This window comes from Eleutherodactylus coqui, unplaced genomic scaffold (assembly GCF_035609145.1).
Source record: "Eleutherodactylus coqui strain aEleCoq1 unplaced genomic scaffold, aEleCoq1.hap1 HAP1_SCAFFOLD_199, whole genome shotgun sequence".
Lineage (NCBI taxonomy): Eukaryota > Metazoa > Chordata > Amphibia > Anura > Eleutherodactylidae > Eleutherodactylus > Eleutherodactylus coqui.
The window spans coordinates 225,591-248,695 of record NW_027102579.1 but is presented as its reverse complement, the minus strand read 5'-3'; the positions used below and the strand labels follow the sequence as shown (position 1 = coordinate 248,695).

The 23,105-nt window shown below is 38.5% G+C and overlaps 14 non-coding genes across 14 annotated transcripts; all 14 read right to left on the bottom strand.

The window, feature by feature from the left end:
• Positions 1-1,833: 1,833 nt before the first annotated feature.
• On the bottom strand, positions 1,834-1,906 carry TRNAT-UGU (transfer RNA threonine (anticodon UGU)). Its single transcript has one exon. It is a non-coding gene; the product is annotated as a tRNA-Thr (tRNA).
• A 1,534-nt stretch (positions 1,907-3,440) lies between these two features.
• On the bottom strand, positions 3,441-3,513 carry TRNAT-UGU (transfer RNA threonine (anticodon UGU)). The gene has a single exon. It is a non-coding gene; the product is annotated as a tRNA-Thr (tRNA).
• Positions 3,514-5,051: 1,538 nt separating this feature from the next.
• Positions 5,052-5,124, bottom strand: TRNAT-UGU (transfer RNA threonine (anticodon UGU)). Its single transcript has one exon. It is a non-coding gene; the product is annotated as a tRNA-Thr (tRNA).
• Positions 5,125-6,662: 1,538 nt separating this feature from the next.
• TRNAT-UGU (transfer RNA threonine (anticodon UGU)) lies at positions 6,663-6,735 on the bottom strand. Its single transcript has one exon. It is a non-coding gene; the product is annotated as a tRNA-Thr (tRNA).
• Positions 6,736-8,273: 1,538 nt separating this feature from the next.
• On the bottom strand, positions 8,274-8,346 carry TRNAT-UGU (transfer RNA threonine (anticodon UGU)). Its single transcript has one exon. It is a non-coding gene; the product is annotated as a tRNA-Thr (tRNA).
• A 1,538-nt stretch (positions 8,347-9,884) lies between these two features.
• TRNAT-UGU (transfer RNA threonine (anticodon UGU)) lies at positions 9,885-9,957 on the bottom strand. Its single transcript has one exon. It is a non-coding gene; the product is annotated as a tRNA-Thr (tRNA).
• A 1,538-nt stretch (positions 9,958-11,495) lies between these two features.
• On the bottom strand, positions 11,496-11,568 carry TRNAT-UGU (transfer RNA threonine (anticodon UGU)). Its single transcript has one exon. It is a non-coding gene; the product is annotated as a tRNA-Thr (tRNA).
• A 1,538-nt stretch (positions 11,569-13,106) lies between these two features.
• Positions 13,107-13,179, bottom strand: TRNAT-UGU (transfer RNA threonine (anticodon UGU)). Its single transcript has one exon. It is a non-coding gene; the product is annotated as a tRNA-Thr (tRNA).
• Positions 13,180-14,717: 1,538 nt separating this feature from the next.
• Positions 14,718-14,790, bottom strand: TRNAT-UGU (transfer RNA threonine (anticodon UGU)). Its single transcript has one exon. It is a non-coding gene; the product is annotated as a tRNA-Thr (tRNA).
• Positions 14,791-16,327: 1,537 nt separating this feature from the next.
• TRNAT-UGU (transfer RNA threonine (anticodon UGU)) lies at positions 16,328-16,400 on the bottom strand. Its single transcript has one exon. It is a non-coding gene; the product is annotated as a tRNA-Thr (tRNA).
• A 1,537-nt stretch (positions 16,401-17,937) lies between these two features.
• TRNAT-UGU (transfer RNA threonine (anticodon UGU)) lies at positions 17,938-18,010 on the bottom strand. Its single transcript has one exon. It is a non-coding gene; the product is annotated as a tRNA-Thr (tRNA).
• Positions 18,011-19,547: 1,537 nt separating this feature from the next.
• Positions 19,548-19,620, bottom strand: TRNAT-UGU (transfer RNA threonine (anticodon UGU)). The gene has a single exon. It is a non-coding gene; the product is annotated as a tRNA-Thr (tRNA).
• A 1,537-nt stretch (positions 19,621-21,157) lies between these two features.
• Positions 21,158-21,230, bottom strand: TRNAT-UGU (transfer RNA threonine (anticodon UGU)). Its single transcript has one exon. It is a non-coding gene; the product is annotated as a tRNA-Thr (tRNA).
• A 1,537-nt stretch (positions 21,231-22,767) lies between these two features.
• TRNAT-UGU (transfer RNA threonine (anticodon UGU)) lies at positions 22,768-22,840 on the bottom strand. The gene has a single exon. It is a non-coding gene; the product is annotated as a tRNA-Thr (tRNA).
• Positions 22,841-23,105: the final 265 nt, after the last annotated feature.

Below are 23,105 nucleotides of genomic sequence, written 5' to 3'. Positions count from 1 at the left end.
TAGCATGCAGTCACAGTGACCTACATGGCGATGAAAATTTTCTGCAACCAGAAGAGAATTGGGTCATGTTAAGAGCTTAATTGTTGAAGTGAGATTAAAGGACTATAAAATCTCGACTTTTTGATTTTTGGCATTCAGAGGGCTGTAAAGAGAAAGTGTTGAAAGATGCTTTCTCATAGGCAAAAACCACTTCAGAAGGTTTGATGTTCACGATAGCCTTTACTAAGAAAATTTGGCCTCAGTGAGAATCGAACTCACGACCCCTTGGTTTACAAGACCAGTGCTCTAACCCCTGAGCTATGAAGCCTGCATTTGAAACAGTCCCACAATATTTTTGACCAATTCTATATTCCTTTTTCAAAAATCTTAGAATGTCATAAGTAGAATGAACCCATGCTTCCTGAAAAGATCATGCGGCCATCCTCAAATACACAAGTCGAAAAAATTGCGAAACTCAAAGAAAGTTTGGTCGTGCTAAGAGTCCAATTCTTGGGATGAAATATAAAGCCTGGAGCAGTTTTTCATTCCCTGGTGCAGCACTGCTTTATATTAGTTGAGGATTTAATAGTCAGAGGGTTGAACAGAAAAAGTTTTGAAGGACTTTTTCCTTCCTTGATTCAAATTGCAGGTTTAAAAGCAAAGCGCTCACATCAGCCCAGTATGTGTGCATATCTTTTCTTTTAGTTATGTTCTGATAGAACCCTGTTGAAAAAACCTAAGCAGATTTGAAAGCTGGTAGTAACATCCAATTCACCATTAAAAAGCATCTTATGTACTAGAATATTTAGCTTCTTGAGAACAGCCACATTGGTTCTACTAACATGGTTCCAAAACAGCTCTTTTCACCATCAGCCTAGACTAAGATGTTAAGCCCCAGTTCTTAATGCCTCGGTAATCCTCGTGCTGCTTGGCACTACAATCCTTTTTCTTCATTCTTACCAGAAGGTCTTTTTATTCTGAAAATATTTTCATGTAGCAATTGCTAACACATCCTGGGTAATATTTAAGCAAACTGAGCTGCCAGAAGCGGTATTTGAACCCACAAGTCCAGGAGAGCATACAACCTGAACGTAGTCCCCCAGACCGCTCAACCATTCGGCAGCTTGCAGATTTGGTGAGATACCAAAGATCATCGTAAGCATCAACAAAAAAAGGTTTATCTTTTTTGACTAAGCAAGCAACTAAAGCGCTTCAAAACAATAGACGGGAGAGAAGGCATTGTTCGTCTGATAGTGTGCTCCAAGCATGTGCTAACCTGTGTTAAGGGAATCCTGCAAGTAAAGGTTTGAGTGAGTTGTGCACATGATCTAATGTGAATGTGTGATCCATTTGATTAATACAAAAGGTTTTATCTATATTTGTAATTCTGCCTGTAATGACAATCAGATCACTACTAAAAAGCGATTTCTACAGAGCAGAATAATAGGGCTAGGTGGAAAGAGTGAAAAATGCAAGATTTTAATTCCAAATCATTAAAATTATTTAAAAATTATGCGTGACATCAAACTTTGATTCAAGCAATAGGTATTGTTCTGATAACACATTCCATTCAAGGTATATCCCACTGTGTAAAGTGGCATTCAAGGTCTCGCTCCAGGGTAAGAGCATGCAGTCACAGTGACCTACATGGCGATGAAATTTTCTGCAACCAGAAGAGAATTGGGTCATGTTAAGAGCTTAATTGTTGAAGTGAGATTAAAGGACTATAAAATCTCGACTTTTGATTTTGGCATTCAGAGGGCTGTAAAGAGAAAGTGTTGAAAGATGCTTTCTCATAGGCAAAAACCACTTTCAGAAGGTTTGATGTTCACGATAGCCTTTACTAAGAAAATTTGGCCTCAGTGAGAATCGAACTCACGACCCCTGGTTTACAAGACCAGTGCTCTAACCCCTGAGCTATGAAGCCTGCATTTGAAACAGTCCCACAATATTTTGACCAATTCTATATTCCTTTTTCAAAAATCTTAGAATGTCATAAGTAGGAATGAACCCATGCTTCCTGAAAAGATCATGCGGCCATCCTCAAATACACAAGTCGAAAAAATTGCGAAACTCAAAGAAAGTTTGGTCGTGCTAAGAGTCCAATTCTTGGATGAAATATAAGCCCTGGAGCAGTTTTTCATTCCCTGGTGCAGCACTGCTTTATATTAGTTGAGGATTTAATAGTCAGAGGGTTGAACAGAAAAAGTTTTGAAGGACTTTTTCCTTCCTTGATTCAAATTGCAGGTTTAAAAGCAAAGCGCTCACATCAGCCCAGTATGTGTGCATATCTTTTCTTTTAGTTATGTTCTGATAGAACCCTGTTGGAAAAAACCTAAGCAGATTTGAAAGCTGGTAGTAACATCAATTCACCATTAAAAAGCATCTTATGTACTAGAATATTTAGCTTCTTGAGAACAGCCACATTGGTTCTACTAACATGGTTCCAAAACAGCTCTTTTCACCATCAGCCTAGACTAAGATGTTAAGCCCCAGTTCTTAATGCCTCGGTAATCCTCGTGCTGCTTGGCACTACAATCCTTTTTCTTCATTCTTACCAGAAGGTCTTTTTATTCTGAAAATATTTTCATGTAGCAATTGCTAAAACATCCTGGGTAATATTTAAGCAAAACTGAGCTGCCAGAAGCGGTATTTGAACCCACAAGTCCAGGAGAGCATACAACCTGAACGTAGTCCCCCAGACCGCTCAACCATTCGGCAGCTTGCAGATTTTGGTGAGATACCAAAGATCATCGTAAGCATCAACAAAAAAGGTTTATCTTTTTTGACTAAGCAAGCAACTAAAAGCGCTTCAAAACAATAGACGGGAGAGAAGGCATTGTTCGTCTGATAGTGTGCTCCAAGCATGTGCTAACCTGTGTTAAGGGAATCCTGCAAGTAAAGGTTTGAGTGAGTTGTGCACATGATCTAATGTGAATGGTGTGATCCATTTTGATTAATACAAAAGGTTTTATCTATATTTGTAATTCTGCCTGTAATGACAATCAGATCACTACTAAAAAGCGATTTCTACAGAGCAGAATAATAGGGCTAGGTGGAAAGAGTGAAAACTGCAAGATTTTAATTCCCAAATCATTAAAATTATTTAAAAATTATGCGTGACATCAAACTTTGATTCAAGCAATAGGTATTGTTCTGATAACACATTCCATTCAAGGTATATCCCACCTGTGTAAAGTGGCATTCAAGGTCTCGCTCCCAGGGTAAGAGCATGCAGTCACAGTGACCTACATGGCGATGAAAATTTTCTGCAACCAGAAGAGAATTGGGTCATGTTAAGAGCTTAATTGTTGAAGTGAGATTAAAGGACTATAAAATCTCGACTTTTTGATTTTGGCATTCAGAGGGCTGTAAAGAGAAAGTGTTGAAAGATGCTTTCTCATAGGCAAAAACCACTTTCAGAAGGTTTGATGTTCACGATAGCCTTTACTAAGAAAATTTGGCCTCAGTGAGAATCGAACTCACGACCCCTGGTTTACAAGACCAGTGCTCTAACCCCTGAGCTATGAAGCCTGCATTTTGAAACAGTCCCACAATATTTTTGACCAATTCTATATTCCTTTTTCAAAAATCTTAGAATGTCATAAGTAGGAATGAACCCATGCTTCCTGAAAAGATCATGCGGCCATCCTCAAATACACAAGTCGAAAAAATTGCGAAACTCAAAGAAAGTTTGGTCGTGCTAAGAGTCCAATTCTTGGGATGAAATATAAAGCCTGGAGCAGTTTTTCATTCCCTGGTGCAGCACTGCTTTATATTAGTTGAGGATTTAATAGTCAGAGGGTTGAACAGAAAAAGTTTTGAAGGACTTTTTCCTTCCTTGATTCAAATTGCAGGTTTAAAAGCAAAGCGCTCACATCAGCCCAGTATGTGTGCATATCTTTTCTTTTAGTTATGTTCTGATAGAACCCTGTTGGAAAAAACCTAAGCAGATTTGAAAGCTGGTAGTAACATCAATTCACCATTAAAAAGCATCTTATGTACTAGAATATTTAGCTTCTTGAGAACAGCCACATTGGTTCTACTAACATGGTTCCAAAACAGCTCTTTTCACCATCAGCCTAGACTAAGATGTTAAGCCCCAGTTCTTAATGCCTCGGTAATCCTCGTGCTGCTTGGCACTACAATCCTTTTTCTTCATTCTTACCAGAAGGTCTTTTTATTCTGAAAATATTTTCATGTAGCAATTGCTAAAACATCCTGGGTAATATTTAAGCAAAACTGAGCTGCCAGAAGCGGTATTTGAACCCACAAGTCCAGGAGAGCATACAACCTGAACGTAGTCCCCCAGACCGCTCAACCATTCGGCAGCTTGCAGATTTTGGTGAGATACCAAAGATCATCGTAAGCATCAACAAAAAAGGTTTATCTTTTTTGACTAAGCAAGCAACTAAAAGCGCTTCAAAACAATAGACGGGAGAGAAGGCATTGTTCGTCTGATAGTGTGCTCCAAGCATGTGCTAACCTGTGTTAAGGGAATCCTGCAAGTAAAGGTTTGAGTGAGTTGTGCACATGATCTAATGTGAATGGTGTGATCCATTTTGATTAATACAAAAGGTTTTATCTATATTTGTAATTCTGCCTGTAATGACAATCAGATCACTACTAAAAAGCGATTTCTACAGAGCAGAATAATAGGGCTAGGTGGAAAGAGTGAAAACTGCAAGATTTTAATTTCCCAAATCATTAAAATTATTTAAAAATTATGCGTGACATCAAACTTTGATTCAAGCAATAGGTATTGTTCTGATAACACATTCCATTCAAGGTATATCCCACCTGTGTAAAGTGGCATTCAAGGTCTCGCTCCCAGGGTAAGAGCATGCAGTCACAGTGACCTACATGGCGATGAAAATTTTCTGCAACCAGAAGAGAATTGGGTCATGTTAAGAGCTTAATTGTTGAAGTGAGATTAAAGGACTATAAAATCTCGACTTTTTGATTTTGGCATTCAGAGGGCTGTAAAGAGAAAGTGTTGAAAGATGCTTTCTCATAGGCAAAAACCACTTTCAGAAGGTTTGATGTTCACGATAGCCTTTACTAAGAAAATTTGGCCTCAGTGAGAATCGAACTCACGACCCCTGGTTTACAAGACCAGTGCTCTAACCCCTGAGCTATGAAGCCTGCATTTTGAAACAGTCCCACAATATTTTTGACCAATTCTATATTCCTTTTTCAAAAATCTTAGAATGTCATAAGTAGGAATGAACCCATGCTTCCTGAAAAGATCATGCGGCCATCCTCAAATACACAAGTCGAAAAAATTGCGAAACTCAAAGAAAGTTTGGTCGTGCTAAGAGTCCAATTCTTGGGATGAAATATAAAGCCTGGAGCAGTTTTTCATTCCCTGGTGCAGCACTGCTTTATATTAGTTGAGGATTTAATAGTCAGAGGGTTGAACAGAAAAAGTTTTGAAGGACTTTTTCCTTCCTTGATTCAAATTGCAGGTTTAAAAGCAAAGCGCTCACATCAGCCCAGTATGTGTGCATATCTTTTCTTTTAGTTATGTTCTGATAGAACCCTGTTGGAAAAAACCTAAGCAGATTTGAAAGCTGGTAGTAACATCAATTCACCATTAAAAAGCATCTTATGTACTAGAATATTTAGCTTCTTGAGAACAGCCACATTGGTTCTACTAACATGGTTCCAAAACAGCTCTTTTCACCATCAGCCTAGACTAAGATGTTAAGCCCCAGTTCTTAATGCCTCGGTAATCCTCGTGCTGCTTGGCACTACAATCCTTTTTCTTCATTCTTACCAGAAGGTCTTTTTATTCTGAAAATATTTTCATGTAGCAATTGCTAAAACATCCTGGGTAATATTTAAGCAAAACTGAGCTGCCAGAAGCGGTATTTGAACCCACAAGTCCAGGAGAGCATACAACCTGAACGTAGTCCCCCAGACCGCTCAACCATTCGGCAGCTTGCAGATTTTGGTGAGATACCAAAGATCATCGTAAGCATCAACAAAAAAGGTTTATCTTTTTTGACTAAGCAAGCAACTAAAAGCGCTTCAAAACAATAGACGGGAGAGAAGGCATTGTTCGTCTGATAGTGTGCTCCAAGCATGTGCTAACCTGTGTTAAGGGAATCCTGCAAGTAAAGGTTTGAGTGAGTTGTGCACATGATCTAATGTGAATGGTGTGATCCATTTTGATTAATACAAAAGGTTTTATCTATATTTGTAATTCTGCCTGTAATGACAATCAGATCACTACTAAAAAGCGATTTCTACAGAGCAGAATAATAGGGCTAGGTGGAAAGAGTGAAAACTGCAAGATTTTAATTTCCCAAATCATTAAAATTATTTAAAAATTATGCGTGACATCAAACTTTGATTCAAGCAATAGGTATTGTTCTGATAACACATTCCATTCAAGGTATATCCCACCTGTGTAAAGTGGCATTCAAGGTCTCGCTCCCAGGGTAAGAGCATGCAGTCACAGTGACCTACATGGCGATGAAAATTTTCTGCAACCAGAAGAGAATTGGGTCATGTTAAGAGCTTAATTGTTGAAGTGAGATTAAAGGACTATAAAATCTCGACTTTTTGATTTTGGCATTCAGAGGGCTGTAAAGAGAAAGTGTTGAAAGATGCTTTCTCATAGGCAAAAACCACTTTCAGAAGGTTTGATGTTCACGATAGCCTTTACTAAGAAAATTTGGCCTCAGTGAGAATCGAACTCACGACCCCTGGTTTACAAGACCAGTGCTCTAACCCCTGAGCTATGAAGCCTGCATTTTGAAACAGTCCCACAATATTTTTGACCAATTCTATATTCCTTTTTCAAAAATCTTAGAATGTCATAAGTAGGAATGAACCCATGCTTCCTGAAAAGATCATGCGGCCATCCTCAAATACACAAGTCGAAAAAATTGCGAAACTCAAAGAAAGTTTGGTCGTGCTAAGAGTCCAATTCTTGGGATGAAATATAAAGCCTGGAGCAGTTTTTCATTCCCTGGTGCAGCACTGCTTTATATTAGTTGAGGATTTAATAGTCAGAGGGTTGAACAGAAAAAGTTTTGAAGGACTTTTTCCTTCCTTGATTCAAATTGCAGGTTTAAAAGCAAAGCGCTCACATCAGCCCAGTATGTGTGCATATCTTTTCTTTTAGTTATGTTCTGATAGAACCCTGTTGGAAAAAACCTAAGCAGATTTGAAAGCTGGTAGTAACATCAATTCACCATTAAAAAGCATCTTATGTACTAGAATATTTAGCTTCTTGAGAACAGCCACATTGGTTCTACTAACATGGTTCCAAAACAGCTCTTTTCACCATCAGCCTAGACTAAGATGTTAAGCCCCAGTTCTTAATGCCTCGGTAATCCTCGTGCTGCTTGGCACTACAATCCTTTTTCTTCATTCTTACCAGAAGGTCTTTTTATTCTGAAAATATTTTCATGTAGCAATTGCTAAAACATCCTGGGTAATATTTAAGCAAAACTGAGCTGCCAGAAGCGGTATTTGAACCCACAAGTCCAGGAGAGCATACAACCTGAACGTAGTCCCCCAGACCGCTCAACCATTCGGCAGCTTGCAGATTTTGGTGAGATACCAAAGATCATCGTAAGCATCAACAAAAAAGGTTTATCTTTTTTGACTAAGCAAGCAACTAAAAGCGCTTCAAAACAATAGACGGGAGAGAAGGCATTGTTCGTCTGATAGTGTGCTCCAAGCATGTGCTAACCTGTGTTAAGGGAATCCTGCAAGTAAAGGTTTGAGTGAGTTGTGCACATGATCTAATGTGAATGGTGTGATCCATTTTGATTAATACAAAAGGTTTTATCTATATTTGTAATTCTGCCTGTAATGACAATCAGATCACTACTAAAAAGCGATTTCTACAGAGCAGAATAATAGGGCTAGGTGGAAAGAGTGAAAACTGCAAGATTTTAATTTCCCAAATCATTAAAATTATTTAAAAATTATGCGTGACATCAAACTTTGATTCAAGCAATAGGTATTGTTCTGATAACACATTCCATTCAAGGTATATCCCACCTGTGTAAAGTGGCATTCAAGGTCTCGCTCCCAGGGTAAGAGCATGCAGTCACAGTGACCTACATGGCGATGAAAATTTTCTGCAACCAGAAGAGAATTGGGTCATGTTAAGAGCTTAATTGTTGAAGTGAGATTAAAGGACTATAAAATCTCGACTTTTTGATTTTGGCATTCAGAGGGCTGTAAAGAGAAAGTGTTGAAAGATGCTTTCTCATAGGCAAAAACCACTTTCAGAAGGTTTGATGTTCACGATAGCCTTTACTAAGAAAATTTGGCCTCAGTGAGAATCGAACTCACGACCCCTGGTTTACAAGACCAGTGCTCTAACCCCTGAGCTATGAAGCCTGCATTTTGAAACAGTCCCACAATATTTTTGACCAATTCTATATTCCTTTTTCAAAAATCTTAGAATGTCATAAGTAGGAATGAACCCATGCTTCCTGAAAAGATCATGCGGCCATCCTCAAATACACAAGTCGAAAAAATTGCGAAACTCAAAGAAAGTTTGGTCGTGCTAAGAGTCCAATTCTTGGGATGAAATATAAAGCCTGGAGCAGTTTTTCATTCCCTGGTGCAGCACTGCTTTATATTAGTTGAGGATTTAATAGTCAGAGGGTTGAACAGAAAAAGTTTTGAAGGACTTTTTCCTTCCTTGATTCAAATTGCAGGTTTAAAAGCAAAGCGCTCACATCAGCCCAGTATGTGTGCATATCTTTTCTTTTAGTTATGTTCTGATAGAACCCTGTTGGAAAAAACCTAAGCAGATTTGAAAGCTGGTAGTAACATCAATTCACCATTAAAAAGCATCTTATGTACTAGAATATTTAGCTTCTTGAGAACAGCCACATTGGTTCTACTAACATGGTTCCAAAACAGCTCTTTTCACCATCAGCCTAGACTAAGATGTTAAGCCCCAGTTCTTAATGCCTCGGTAATCCTCGTGCTGCTTGGCACTACAATCCTTTTTCTTCATTCTTACCAGAAGGTCTTTTTATTCTGAAAATATTTTCATGTAGCAATTGCTAAAACATCCTGGGTAATATTTAAGCAAAACTGAGCTGCCAGAAGCGGTATTTGAACCCACAAGTCCAGGAGAGCATACAACCTGAACGTAGTCCCCCAGACCGCTCAACCATTCGGCAGCTTGCAGATTTTGGTGAGATACCAAAGATCATCGTAAGCATCAACAAAAAAGGTTTATCTTTTTTGACTAAGCAAGCAACTAAAAGCGCTTCAAAACAATAGACGGGAGAGAAGGCATTGTTCGTCTGATAGTGTGCTCCAAGCATGTGCTAACCTGTGTTAAGGGAATCCTGCAAGTAAAGGTTTGAGTGAGTTGTGCACATGATCTAATGTGAATGGTGTGATCCATTTTGATTAATACAAAAGGTTTTATCTATATTTGTAATTCTGCCTGTAATGACAATCAGATCACTACTAAAAAGCGATTTCTACAGAGCAGAATAATAGGGCTAGGTGGAAAGAGTGAAAACTGCAAGATTTTAATTTCCCAAATCATTAAAATTATTTAAAAATTATGCGTGACATCAAACTTTGATTCAAGCAATAGGTATTGTTCTGATAACACATTCCATTCAAGGTATATCCCACCTGTGTAAAGTGGCATTCAAGGTCTCGCTCCCAGGGTAAGAGCATGCAGTCACAGTGACCTACATGGCGATGAAAATTTTCTGCAACCAGAAGAGAATTGGGTCATGTTAAGAGCTTAATTGTTGAAGTGAGATTAAAGGACTATAAAATCTCGACTTTTTGATTTTGGCATTCAGAGGGCTGTAAAGAGAAAGTGTTGAAAGATGCTTTCTCATAGGCAAAAACCACTTTCAGAAGGTTTGATGTTCACGATAGCCTTTACTAAGAAAATTTGGCCTCAGTGAGAATCGAACTCACGACCCCTGGTTTACAAGACCAGTGCTCTAACCCCTGAGCTATGAAGCCTGCATTTTGAAACAGTCCCACAATATTTTTGACCAATTCTATATTCCTTTTTCAAAAATCTTAGAATGTCATAAGTAGGAATGAACCCATGCTTCCTGAAAAGATCATGCGGCCATCCTCAAATACACAAGTCGAAAAAATTGCGAAACTCAAAGAAAGTTTGGTCGTGCTAAGAGTCCAATTCTTGGGATGAAATATAAAGCCTGGAGCAGTTTTTCATTCCCTGGTGCAGCACTGCTTTATATTAGTTGAGGATTTAATAGTCAGAGGGTTGAACAGAAAAAGTTTTGAAGGACTTTTTCCTTCCTTGATTCAAATTGCAGGTTTAAAAGCAAAGCGCTCACATCAGCCCAGTATGTGTGCATATCTTTTCTTTTAGTTATGTTCTGATAGAACCCTGTTGGAAAAAACCTAAGCAGATTTGAAAGCTGGTAGTAACATCAATTCACCATTAAAAAGCATCTTATGTACTAGAATATTTAGCTTCTTGAGAACAGCCACATTGGTTCTACTAACATGGTTCCAAAACAGCTCTTTTCACCATCAGCCTAGACTAAGATGTTAAGCCCCAGTTCTTAATGCCTCGGTAATCCTCGTGCTGCTTGGCACTACAATCCTTTTTCTTCATTCTTACCAGAAGGTCTTTTTATTCTGAAAATATTTTCATGTAGCAATTGCTAAAACATCCTGGGTAATATTTAAGCAAAACTGAGCTGCCAGAAGCGGTATTTGAACCCACAAGTCCAGGAGAGCATACAACCTGAACGTAGTCCCCCAGACCGCTCAACCATTCGGCAGCTTGCAGATTTTGGTGAGATACCAAAGATCATCGTAAGCATCAACAAAAAAGGTTTATCTTTTTTGACTAAGCAAGCAACTAAAAGCGCTTCAAAACAATAGACGGGAGAGAAGGCATTGTTCGTCTGATAGTGTGCTCCAAGCATGTGCTAACCTGTGTTAAGGGAATCCTGCAAGTAAAGGTTTGAGTGAGTTGTGCACATGATCTAATGTGAATGGTGTGATCCATTTTGATTAATACAAAAGGTTTTATCTATATTTGTAATTCTGCCTGTAATGACAATCAGATCACTACTAAAAAGCGATTTCTACAGAGCAGAATAATAGGGCTAGGTGGAAAGAGTGAAAACTGCAAGATTTTAATTTCCCAAATCATTAAAATTATTTAAAAATTATGCGTGACATCAAACTTTGATTCAAGCAATAGGTATTGTTCTGATAACACATTCCATTCAAGGTATATCCCACCTGTGTAAAGTGGCATTCAAGGTCTCGCTCCCAGGGTAAGAGCATGCAGTCACAGTGACCTACATGGCGATGAAAATTTTCTGCAACCAGAAGAGAATTGGGTCATGTTAAGAGCTTAATTGTTGAAGTGAGATTAAAGGACTATAAAATCTCGACTTTTTGATTTTGGCATTCAGAGGGCTGTAAAGAGAAAGTGTTGAAAGATGCTTTCTCATAGGCAAAAACCACTTTCAGAAGGTTTGATGTTCACGATAGCCTTTACTAAGAAAATTTGGCCTCAGTGAGAATCGAACTCACGACCCCTGGTTTACAAGACCAGTGCTCTAACCCCTGAGCTATGAAGCCTGCATTTTGAAACAGTCCCACAATATTTTTGACCAATTCTATATTCCTTTTTCAAAAATCTTAGAATGTCATAAGTAGGAATGAACCCATGCTTCCTGAAAAGATCATGCGGCCATCCTCAAATACACAAGTCGAAAAAATTGCGAAACTCAAAGAAAGTTTGGTCGTGCTAAGAGTCCAATTCTTGGGATGAAATATAAAGCCTGGAGCAGTTTTTCATTCCCTGGTGCAGCACTGCTTTATATTAGTTGAGGATTTAATAGTCAGAGGGTTGAACAGAAAAAGTTTTGAAGGACTTTTTCCTTCCTTGATTCAAATTGCAGGTTTAAAAGCAAAGCGCTCACATCAGCCCAGTATGTGTGCATATCTTTTCTTTTAGTTATGTTCTGATAGAACCCTGTTGGAAAAAACCTAAGCAGATTTGAAAGCTGGTAGTAACATCAATTCACCATTAAAAAGCATCTTATGTACTAGAATATTTAGCTTCTTGAGAACAGCCACATTGGTTCTACTAACATGGTTCCAAAACAGCTCTTTTCACCATCAGCCTAGACTAAGATGTTAAGCCCCAGTTCTTAATGCCTCGGTAATCCTCGTGCTGCTTGGCACTACAATCCTTTTTCTTCATTCTTACCAGAAGGTCTTTTTATTCTGAAAATATTTTCATGTAGCAATTGCTAAAACATCCTGGGTAATATTTAAGCAAAACTGAGCTGCCAGAAGCGGTATTTGAACCCACAAGTCCAGGAGAGCATACAACCTGAACGTAGTCCCCCAGACCGCTCAACCATTCGGCAGCTTGCAGATTTTGGTGAGATACCAAAGATCATCGTAAGCATCAACAAAAAAGGTTTATCTTTTTTGACTAAGCAAGCAACTAAAAGCGCTTCAAAACAATAGACGGGAGAGAAGGCATTGTTCGTCTGATAGTGTGCTCCAAGCATGTGCTAACCTGTGTTAAGGGAATCCTGCAAGTAAAGGTTTGAGTGAGTTGTGCACATGATCTAATGTGAATGGTGTGATCCATTTTGATTAATACAAAAGGTTTTATCTATATTTGTAATTCTGCCTGTAATGACAATCAGATCACTACTAAAAAGCGATTTCTACAGAGCAGAATAATAGGGCTAGGTGGAAAGAGTGAAAACTGCAAGATTTTAATTTCCCAAATCATTAAAATTATTTAAAAATTATGCGTGACATCAAACTTTGATTCAAGCAATAGGTATTGTTCTGATAACACATTCCATTCAAGGTATATCCCACCTGTGTAAAGTGGCATTCAAGGTCTCGCTCCCAGGGTAAGAGCATGCAGTCACAGTGACCTACATGGCGATGAAAATTTTCTGCAACCAGAAGAGAATTGGGTCATGTTAAGAGCTTAATTGTTGAAGTGAGATTAAAGGACTATAAAATCTCGACTTTTTGATTTTGGCATTCAGAGGGCTGTAAAGAGAAAGTGTTGAAAGATGCTTTCTCATAGGCAAAAACCACTTTCAGAAGGTTTGATGTTCACGATAGCCTTTACTAAGAAAATTTGGCCTCAGTGAGAATCGAACTCACGACCCCTGGTTTACAAGACCAGTGCTCTAACCCCTGAGCTATGAAGCCTGCATTTTGAAACAGTCCCACAATATTTTTGACCAATTCTATATTCCTTTTTCAAAAATCTTAGAATGTCATAAGTAGGAATGAACCCATGCTTCCTGAAAAGATCATGCGGCCATCCTCAAATACACAAGTCGAAAAAATTGCGAAACTCAAAGAAAGTTTGGTCGTGCTAAGAGTCCAATTCTTGGGATGAAATATAAAGCCTGGAGCAGTTTTTCATTCCCTGGTGCAGCACTGCTTTATATTAGTTGAGGATTTAATAGTCAGAGGGTTGAACAGAAAAAGTTTTGAAGGACTTTTTCCTTCCTTGATTCAAATTGCAGGTTTAAAAGCAAAGCGCTCACATCAGCCCAGTATGTGTGCATATCTTTTCTTTTAGTTATGTTCTGATAGAACCCTGTTGGAAAAAACCTAAGCAGATTTGAAAGCTGGTAGTAACATCAATTCACCATTAAAAAGCATCTTATGTACTAGAATATTTAGCTTCTTGAGAACAGCCACATTGGTTCTACTAACATGGTTCCAAAACAGCTCTTTTCACCATCAGCCTAGACTAAGATGTTAAGCCCCAGTTCTTAATGCCTCGGTAATCCTCGTGCTGCTTGGCACTACAATCCTTTTTCTTCATTCTTACCAGAAGGTCTTTTTATTCTGAAAATATTTTCATGTAGCAATTGCTAAAACATCCTGGGTAATATTTAAGCAAAACTGAGCTGCCAGAAGCGGTATTTGAACCCACAAGTCCAGGAGAGCATACAACCTGAACGTAGTCCCCCAGACCGCTCAACCATTCGGCAGCTTGCAGATTTTGGTGAGATACCAAAGATCATCGTAAGCATCAACAAAAAAGGTTTATCTTTTTTGACTAAGCAAGCAACTAAAAGCGCTTCAAAACAATAGACGGGAGAGAAGGCATTGTTCGTCTGATAGTGTGCTCCAAGCATGTGCTAACCTGTGTTAAGGGAATCCTGCAAGTAAAGGTTTGAGTGAGTTGTGCACATGATCTAATGTGAATGGTGTGATCCATTTTGATTAATACAAAAGGTTTTATCTATATTTGTAATTCTGCCTGTAATGACAATCAGATCACTACTAAAAAGCGATTTCTACAGAGCAGAATAATAGGGCTAGGTGGAAAGAGTGAAAACTGCAAGATTTTAATTTCCCAAATCATTAAAATTATTTAAAAATTATGCGTGACATCAAACTTTGATTCAAGCAATAGGTATTGTTCTGATAACACATTCCATTCAAGGTATATCCCACCTGTGTAAAGTGGCATTCAAGGTCTCGCTCCCAGGGTAAGAGCATGCAGTCACAGTGACCTACATGGCGATGAAAATTTTCTGCAACCAGAAGAGAATTGGGTCATGTTAAGAGCTTAATTGTTGAAGTGAGATTAAAGGACTATAAAATCTCGACTTTTTGATTTTGGCATTCAGAGGGCTGTAAAGAGAAAGTGTTGAAAGATGCTTTCTCATAGGCAAAAACCACTTTCAGAAGGTTTGATGTTCACGATAGCCTTTACTAAGAAAATTTGGCCTCAGTGAGAATCGAACTCACGACCCCTGGTTTACAAGACCAGTGCTCTAACCCCTGAGCTATGAAGCCTGCATTTTGAAACAGTCCCACAATATTTTTGACCAATTCTATATTCCTTTTTCAAAAATCTTAGAATGTCATAAGTAGGAATGAACCCATGCTTCCTGAAAAGATCATGCGGCCATCCTCAAATACACAAGTCGAAAAAATTGCGAAACTCAAAGAAAGTTTGGTCGTGCTAAGAGTCCAATTCTTGGGATGAAATATAAAGCCTGGAGCAGTTTTTCATTCCCTGGTGCAGCACTGCTTTATATTAGTTGAGGATTTAATAGTCAGAGGGTTGAACAGAAAAAGTTTTGAAGGACTTTTTCCTTCCTTGATTCAAATTGCAGGTTTAAAAGCAAAGCGCTCACATCAGCCCAGTATGTGTGCATATCTTTTCTTTTAGTTATGTTCTGATAGAACCCTGTTGAAAAAACCTAAGCAGATTTGAAAGCTGGTAGTAACATCAATTCACCATTAAAAAGCATCTTATGTACTAGAATATTTAGCTTCTTGAGAACAGCCACATTGGTTCTACTAACATGGTTCCAAAACAGCTCTTTTCACCATCAGCCTAGACTAAGATGTTAAGCCCCAGTTCTTAATGCCTCGGTAATCCTCGTGCTGCTTGGCACTACAATCCTTTTTCTTCATTCTTACCAGAAGGTCTTTTTATTCTGAAAATATTTTCATGTAGCAATTGCTAAAACATCCTGGGTAATATTTAAGCAAAACTGAGCTGCCAGAAGCGGTATTTGAACCCACAAGTCCAGGAGAGCATACAACCTGAACGTAGTCCCCCAGACCGCTCAACCATTCGGCAGCTTGCAGATTTTGGTGAGATACCAAAGATCATCGTAAGCATCAACAAAAAAGGTTTATCTTTTTTGACTAAGCAAGCAACTAAAAGCGCTTCAAAACAATAGACGGGAGAGAAGGCATTGTTCGTCTGATAGTGTGCTCCAAGCATGTGCTAACCTGTGTTAAGGGAATCCTGCAAGTAAAGGTTTGAGTGAGTTGTGCACATGATCTAATGTGAATGGTGTGATCCATTTTGATTAATACAAAAGGTTTTATCTATATTTGTAATTCTGCCTGTAATGACAATCAGATCACTACTAAAAAGCGATTTCTACAGAGCAGAATAATAGGGCTAGGTGGAAAGAGTGAAAACTGCAAGATTTTAATTTCCCAAATCATTAAAATTATTTAAAAATTATGCGTGACATCAAACTTTGATTCAAGCAATAGGTATTGTTCTGATAACACATTCCATTCAAGGTATATCCCACCTGTGTAAAGTGGCATTCAAGGTCTCGCTCCCAGGGTAAGAGCATGCAGTCACAGTGACCTACATGGCGATGAAAATTTTCTGCAACCAGAAGAGAATTGGGTCATGTTAAGAGCTTAATTGTTGAAGTGAGATTAAAGGACTATAAAATCTCGACTTTTTGATTTTGGCATTCAGAGGGCTGTAAAGAGAAAGTGTTGAAAGATGCTTTCTCATAGGCAAAAACCACTTTCAGAAGGTTTGATGTTCACGATAGCCTTTACTAAGAAAATTTGGCCTCAGTGAGAATCGAACTCACGACCCCTGGTTTACAAGACCAGTGCTCTAACCCCTGAGCTATGAAGCCTGCATTTTGAAACAGTCCCACAATATTTTTGACCAATTCTATATTCCTTTTTCAAAAATCTTAGAATGTCATAAGTAGGAATGAACCCATGCTTCCTGAAAAGATCATGCGGCCATCCTCAAATACACAAGTCGAAAAAATTGCGAAACTCAAAGAAAGTTTGGTCGTGCTAAGAGTCCAATTCTTGGGATGAAATATAAAGCCTGGAGCAGTTTTTCATTCCCTGGTGCAGCACTGCTTTATATTAGTTGAGGATTTAATAGTCAGAGGGTTGAACAGAAAAAGTTTTGAAGGACTTTTTCCTTCCTTGATTCAAATTGCAGGTTTAAAAGCAAAGCGCTCACATCAGCCCAGTATGTGTGCATATCTTTTCTTTTAGTTATGTTCTGATAGAACCCTGTTGAAAAAACCTAAGCAGATTTGAAAGCTGGTAGTAACATCAATTCACCATTAAAAAGCATCTTATGTACTAGAATATTTAGCTTCTTGAGAACAGCCACATTGGTTCTACTAACATGGTTCCAAAACAGCTCTTTTCACCATCAGCCTAGACTAAGATGTTAAGCCCCAGTTCTTAATGCCTCGGTAATCCTCGTGCTGCTTGGCACTACAATCCTTTTTCTTCATTCTTACCAGAAGGTCTTTTTATTCTGAAAATATTTTCATGTAGCAATTGCTAAAACATCCTGGGTAATATTTAAGCAAAACTGAGCTGCCAGAAGCGGTATTTGAACCCACAAGTCCAGGAGAGCATACAACCTGAACGTAGTCCCCCAGACCGCTCAACCATTCGGCAGCTTGCAGATTTTGGTGAGATACCAAAGATCATCGTAAGCATCAACAAAAAAGGTTTATCTTTTTTGACTAAGCAAGCAACTAAAAGCGCTTCAAAACAATAGACGGGAGAGAAGGCATTGTTCGTCTGATAGTGTGCTCCAAGCATGTGCTAACCTGTGTTAAGGGAATCCTGCAAGTAAAGGTTTGAGTGAGTTGTGCACATGATCTAATGTGAATGGTGTGATCCATTTTGATTAATACAAAAGGTTTTATCTATATTTGTAATTCTGCCTGTAATGACAATCAGATCACTACTAAAAAGCGATTTCTACAGAGCAGAATAATAGGGCTAGGTGGAAAGAGTGAAAACTGCAAGATTTTAATTTCCCAAATCATTAAAATTATTTAAAAATTATGCGTGACATCAAACTTTGATTCAAGCAATAGGTATTGTTCTGATAACACATTCCATTCAAGGTATATCCCACCTGTGTAAAGTGGCATTCAAGGTCTCGCTCCCAGGGTAAGAGCATGCAGTCACAGTGACCTACATGGCGATGAAAATTTTCTGCAACCAGAAGAGAATTGGGTCATGTTAAGAGCTTAATTGTTGAAGTGAGATTAAAGGACTATAAAATCTCGACTTTTTGATTTTGGCATTCAGAGGGCTGTAAAGAGAAAGTGTTGAAAGATGCTTTCTCATAGGCAAAAACCACTTTCAGAAGGTTTGATGTTCACGATAGCCTTTACTAAGAAAATTTGGCCTCAGTGAGAATCGAACTCACGACCCCTGGTTTACAAGACCAGTGCTCTAACCCCTGAGCTATGAAGCCTGCATTTTGAAACAGTCCCACAATATTTTTGACCAATTCTATATTCCTTTTTCAAAAATCTTAGAATGTCATAAGTAGGAATGAACCCATGCTTCCTGAAAAGATCATGCGGCCATCCTCAAATACACAAGTCGAAAAAATTGCGAAACTCAAAGAAAGTTTGGTCGTGCTAAGAGTCCAATTCTTGGGATGAAATATAAAGCCTGGAGCAGTTTTTCATTCCCTGGTGCAGCACTGCTTTATATTAGTTGAGGATTTAATAGTCAGAGGGTTGAACAGAAAAAGTTTTGAAGGACTTTTTCCTTCCTTGATTCAAATTGCAGGTTTAAAAGCAAAGCGCTCACATCAGCCCAGTATGTGTGCATATCTTTTCTTTTAGTTATGTTCTGATAGAACCCTGTTGAAAAAACCTAAGCAGATTTGAAAGCTGGTAGTAACATCAATTCACCATTAAAAAGCATCTTATGTACTAGAATATTTAGCTTCTTGAGAACAGCCACATTGGTTCTACTAACATGGTTCCAAAACAGCTCTTTTCACCATCAGCCTAGACTAAGATGTTAAGCCCCAGTTCTTAATGCCTCGGTAATCCTCGTGCTGCTTGGCACTACAATCCTTTTTCTTCATTCTTACCAGAAGGTCTTTTTATTCTGAAAATATTTTCATGTAGCAATTGCTAAAACATCCTGGGTAATATTTAAGCAAAACTGAGCTGCCAGAAGCGGTATTTGAACCCACAAGTCCAGGAGAGCATACAACCTGAACGTAGTCCCCCAGACCGCTCAACCATTCGGCAGCTTGCAGATTTTGGTGAGATACCAAAGATCATCGTAAGCATCAACAAAAAAGGTTTATCTTTTTTGACTAAGCAAGCAACTAAAAGCGCTTCAAAACAATAGACGGGAGAGAAGGCATTGTTCGTCTGATAGTGTGCTCCAAGCATGTGCTAACCTGTGTTAAGGGAATCCTGCAAGTAAAGGTTTGAGTGAGTTGTGCACATGATCTAATGTGAATGGTGTGATCCATTTTGATTAATACAAAAGGTTTTATCTATATTTGTAATTCTGCCTGTAATGACAATCAGATCACTACTAAAAAGCGATTTCTACAGAGCAGAATAATAGGGCTAGGTGGAAAGAGTGAAAACTGCAAGATTTTAATTTCCCAAATCATTAAAATTATTTAAAAATTATGCGTGACATCAAACTTTGATTCAAGCAATAGGTATTGTTCTGATAACACATTCCATTCAAGGTATATCCCACCTGTGTAAAGTGGCATTCAAGGTCTCGCTCCCAGGGTAAGAGCATGCAGTCACAGTGACCTACATGGCGATGAAAATTTTCTGCAACCAGAAGAGAATTGGGTCATGTTAAGAGCTTAATTGTTGAAGTGAGATTAAAGGACTATAAAATCTCGACTTTTTGATTTTGGCATTCAGAGGGCTGTAAAGAGAAAGTGTTGAAAGATGCTTTCTCATAGGCAAAAACCACTTTCAGAAGGTTTGATGTTCACGATAGCCTTTACTAAGAAAATTTGGCCTCAGTGAGAATCGAACTCACGACCCCTGGTTTACAAGACCAGTGCTCTAACCCCTGAGCTATGAAGCCTGCATTTTGAAACAGTCCCACAATATTTTTGACCAATTCTATATTCCTTTTTCAAAAATCTTAGAATGTCATAAGTAGGAATGAACCCATGCTTCCTGAAAAGATCATGCGGCCATCCTCAAATACACAAGTCGAAAAAATTGCGAAACTCAAAGAAAGTTTGGTCGTGCTAAGAGTCCAATTCTTGGGATGAAATATAAAGCCTGGAGCAGTTTTTCATTCCCTGGTGCAGCACTGCTTTATATTAGTTGAGGATTTAATAGTCAGAGGGTTGAACAGAAAAAGTTTTGAAGGACTTTTTCCTTCCTTGATTCAAATTGCAGGTTTAAAAGCAAAGCGCTCACATCAGCCCAGTATGTGTGCATATCTTTTCTTTTAGTTATGTTCTGATAGAACCCTGTTGAAAAAACCTAAGCAGATTTGAAAGCTGGTAGTAACATCAATTCACCATTAAAAAGCATCTTATGTACTAGAATATTTAGCTTCTTGAGAACAGCCACATTGGTTCTACTAACATGGTTCCAAAACAGCTCTTTTCACCATCAGCCTAGACTAAGATGTTAAGCCCCAGTTCTTAATGCCTCGGTAATCCTCGTGCTGCTTGGCACTACAATCCTTTTTCTTCATTCTTACCAGAAGGTCTTTTTATTCTGAAAATATTTTCATGTAGCAATTGCTAAAACATCCTGGGTAATATTTAAGCAAAACTGAGCTGCCAGAAGCGGTATTTGAACCCACAAGTCCAGGAGAGCATACAACCTGAACGTAGTCCCCCAGACCGCTCAACCATTCGGCAGCTTGCAGATTTTGGTGAGATACCAAAGATCATCGTAAGCATCAACAAAAAAGGTTTATCTTTTTTGACTAAGCAAGCAACTAAAAGCACTTCAAAACAATAGACGGGAGAGAAGGCATTGTTCGTCTGATAGTGTGCTCCAAGCATGTGCTAACCTGTGTTAAGGGAATCCTGCAAGTAAAGGTTTGAGTGAGTTGTGCACATGATCTAATGTGAATGGTGTGATCCATTTTGATTAATACAAAAGGTTTTATCTATATTTGTAATTCTGCCTGTAATGACAATCAGATCACTACTAAAAAGCGATTTCTACAGAGCAGAATAATAGGGCTAGGTGGAAAGAGTGAAAACTGCAAGATTTTAATTTCCCAAATCATTAAAATTATTTAAAAATTATGCGTGACATCAAACTTTGATTCAAGCAATAGGTATTGTTCTGATAACACATTCCATTCAAGGTATATCCCACCTGTGTAAAGTGGCATTCAAGGTCTCGCTCCCAGGGTAAGAGCATGCAGTCACAGTGACCTACATGGCGATGAAAATTTTCTGCAACCAGAAGAGAATTGGGTCATGTTAAGAGCTTAATTGTTGAAGTGAGATTAAAGGACTATAAAATCTCGACTTTTTGATTTTGGCATTCAGAGGGCTGTAAAGAGAAAGTGTTGAAAGATGCTTTCTCATAGGCAAAAACCACTTTCAGAAGGTTTGATGTTCACGATAGCCTTTACTAAGAAAATTTGGCCTCAGTGAGAATCGAACTCACGACCCCTGGTTTACAAGACCAGTGCTCTAACCCCTGAGCTATGAAGCCTGCATTTTGAAAGAGTCCCACAATATTTTTGACCAATTCTATATTCCTTTTTCAAAAATCTTAGAATGTCATAAGTAGGAATGAACCCATGCTTCCTGAAAAGATCATGCGGCCATCCTCAAATACACAAGTCGAAAAAATTGCGAAACTCAAAGAAAGTTTGGTCGTGCTAAGAGTCCAATTCTTGGGATGAAATATAAAGCCTGGAGCAGTTTTTCATTCCCTGGTGCAGCACTGCTTTATATTAGTTGAGGATTTAATAGTCAGAGGGTTGAACAGAAAAAGTTTTGAAGGACTTTTTCCTTCCTTGATTCAAATTGCAGGTTTAAAAGCAAAGCGCTCACATCAGCCCAGTATGTGTGCATATCTTTTCTTTTAGTTATGTTCTGATAGAACCCTGTTGAAAAAACCTAAGCAGATTTGAAAGCTGGTAGTAACATCAATTCACCATTAAAAAGCATCTTATGTACTAGAATATTTAGCTTCTTGAGAACAGCCACATTGGTTCTACTAACATGGTTCCAAAACAGCTCTTTTCACCATCAGCCTAGACTAAGATGTTAAGCCCCAGTTCTTAATGCCTCGGTAATCCTCGTGCTGCTTGGCACTACAATCCTTTTTCTTCATTCTTACCAGAAGGTCTTTTTATTCTGAAAATATTTTCATGTAGCAATTGCTAAAACATCCTGGGTAATATTTAAGCAAAACTGAGCTGCCAGAAGCGGTATTTGAACCCACAAGTCCAGGAGAGCATACAACCTGAACGTAGTCCCCCAGACCGCTCAACCATTCGGCAGCTTGCAGATTTTGGTGAGATACCAAAGATCATCGTAAGCATCAACAAAAAAGGTTTATCTTTTTTGACTAAGCAAGCAACTAAAAGCGCTTCAAAACAATAGACGGGAGAGAAGGCATTGTTCGTCTGATAGTGTGCTCCAAGCATGTGCTAACCTGTGTTAAGGGAATCCTGCAAGTAAAGGTTTGAGTGAGTTGTGCACATGATCTAATGTGAATGGTGTGATCCATTTTGATTAATACAAAAGGTTTTATCTATATTTGTAATTCTGCCTGTAATGACAATCAGATCACTACTAAAAAGCGATTTCTACAGAGCAGAATAATAGGGCTAGGTGGAAAGAGTGAAAACTGCAAGATTTTAATTTCCCAAATCATTAAAATTATTTAAAAATTATGCGTGACATCAAACTTTGATTCAAGCAATAGGTATTGTTCTGATAACACATTCCATTCAAGGTATATCCCACCTGTGTAAAGTGGCATTCAAGGTCTCGCTCCCAGGGTAAGAGCATGCAGTCACAGTGACCTACATGGCGATGAAAATTTTCTGCAACCAGAAGAGAATTGGGTCATGTTAAGAGCTTAATTGTTGAAGTGAGATTAAAGGACTATAAAATCTCGACTTTTTGATTTTGGCATTCAGAGGGCTGTAAAGAGAAAGTGTTGAAAGATGCTTTCTCATAGGCAAAAACCACTTTCAGAAGGTTTGATGTTCACGATAGCCTTTACTAAGAAAATTTGGCCTCAGTGAGAATCGAACTCACGACCCCTGGTTTACAAGACCAGTGCTCTAACCCCTGAGCTATGAAGCCTGCATTTTGAAACAGTCCCACAATATTTTTGACCAATTCTATATTCCTTTTTCAAAAATCTTAGAATGTCATAAGTAGGAATGAACCCATGCTTCCTGAAAAGATCATGCGGCCATCCTCAAATACACAAGTCGAAAAAATTGCGAAACTCAAAGAAAGTTTGGTCGTGCTAAGAGTCCAATTCTTGGGATGAAATATAAAGCCTGGAGCAGTTTTTCATTCCCTGGTGCAGCACTGCTTTATATTAGTTGAGGATTTAATAGTC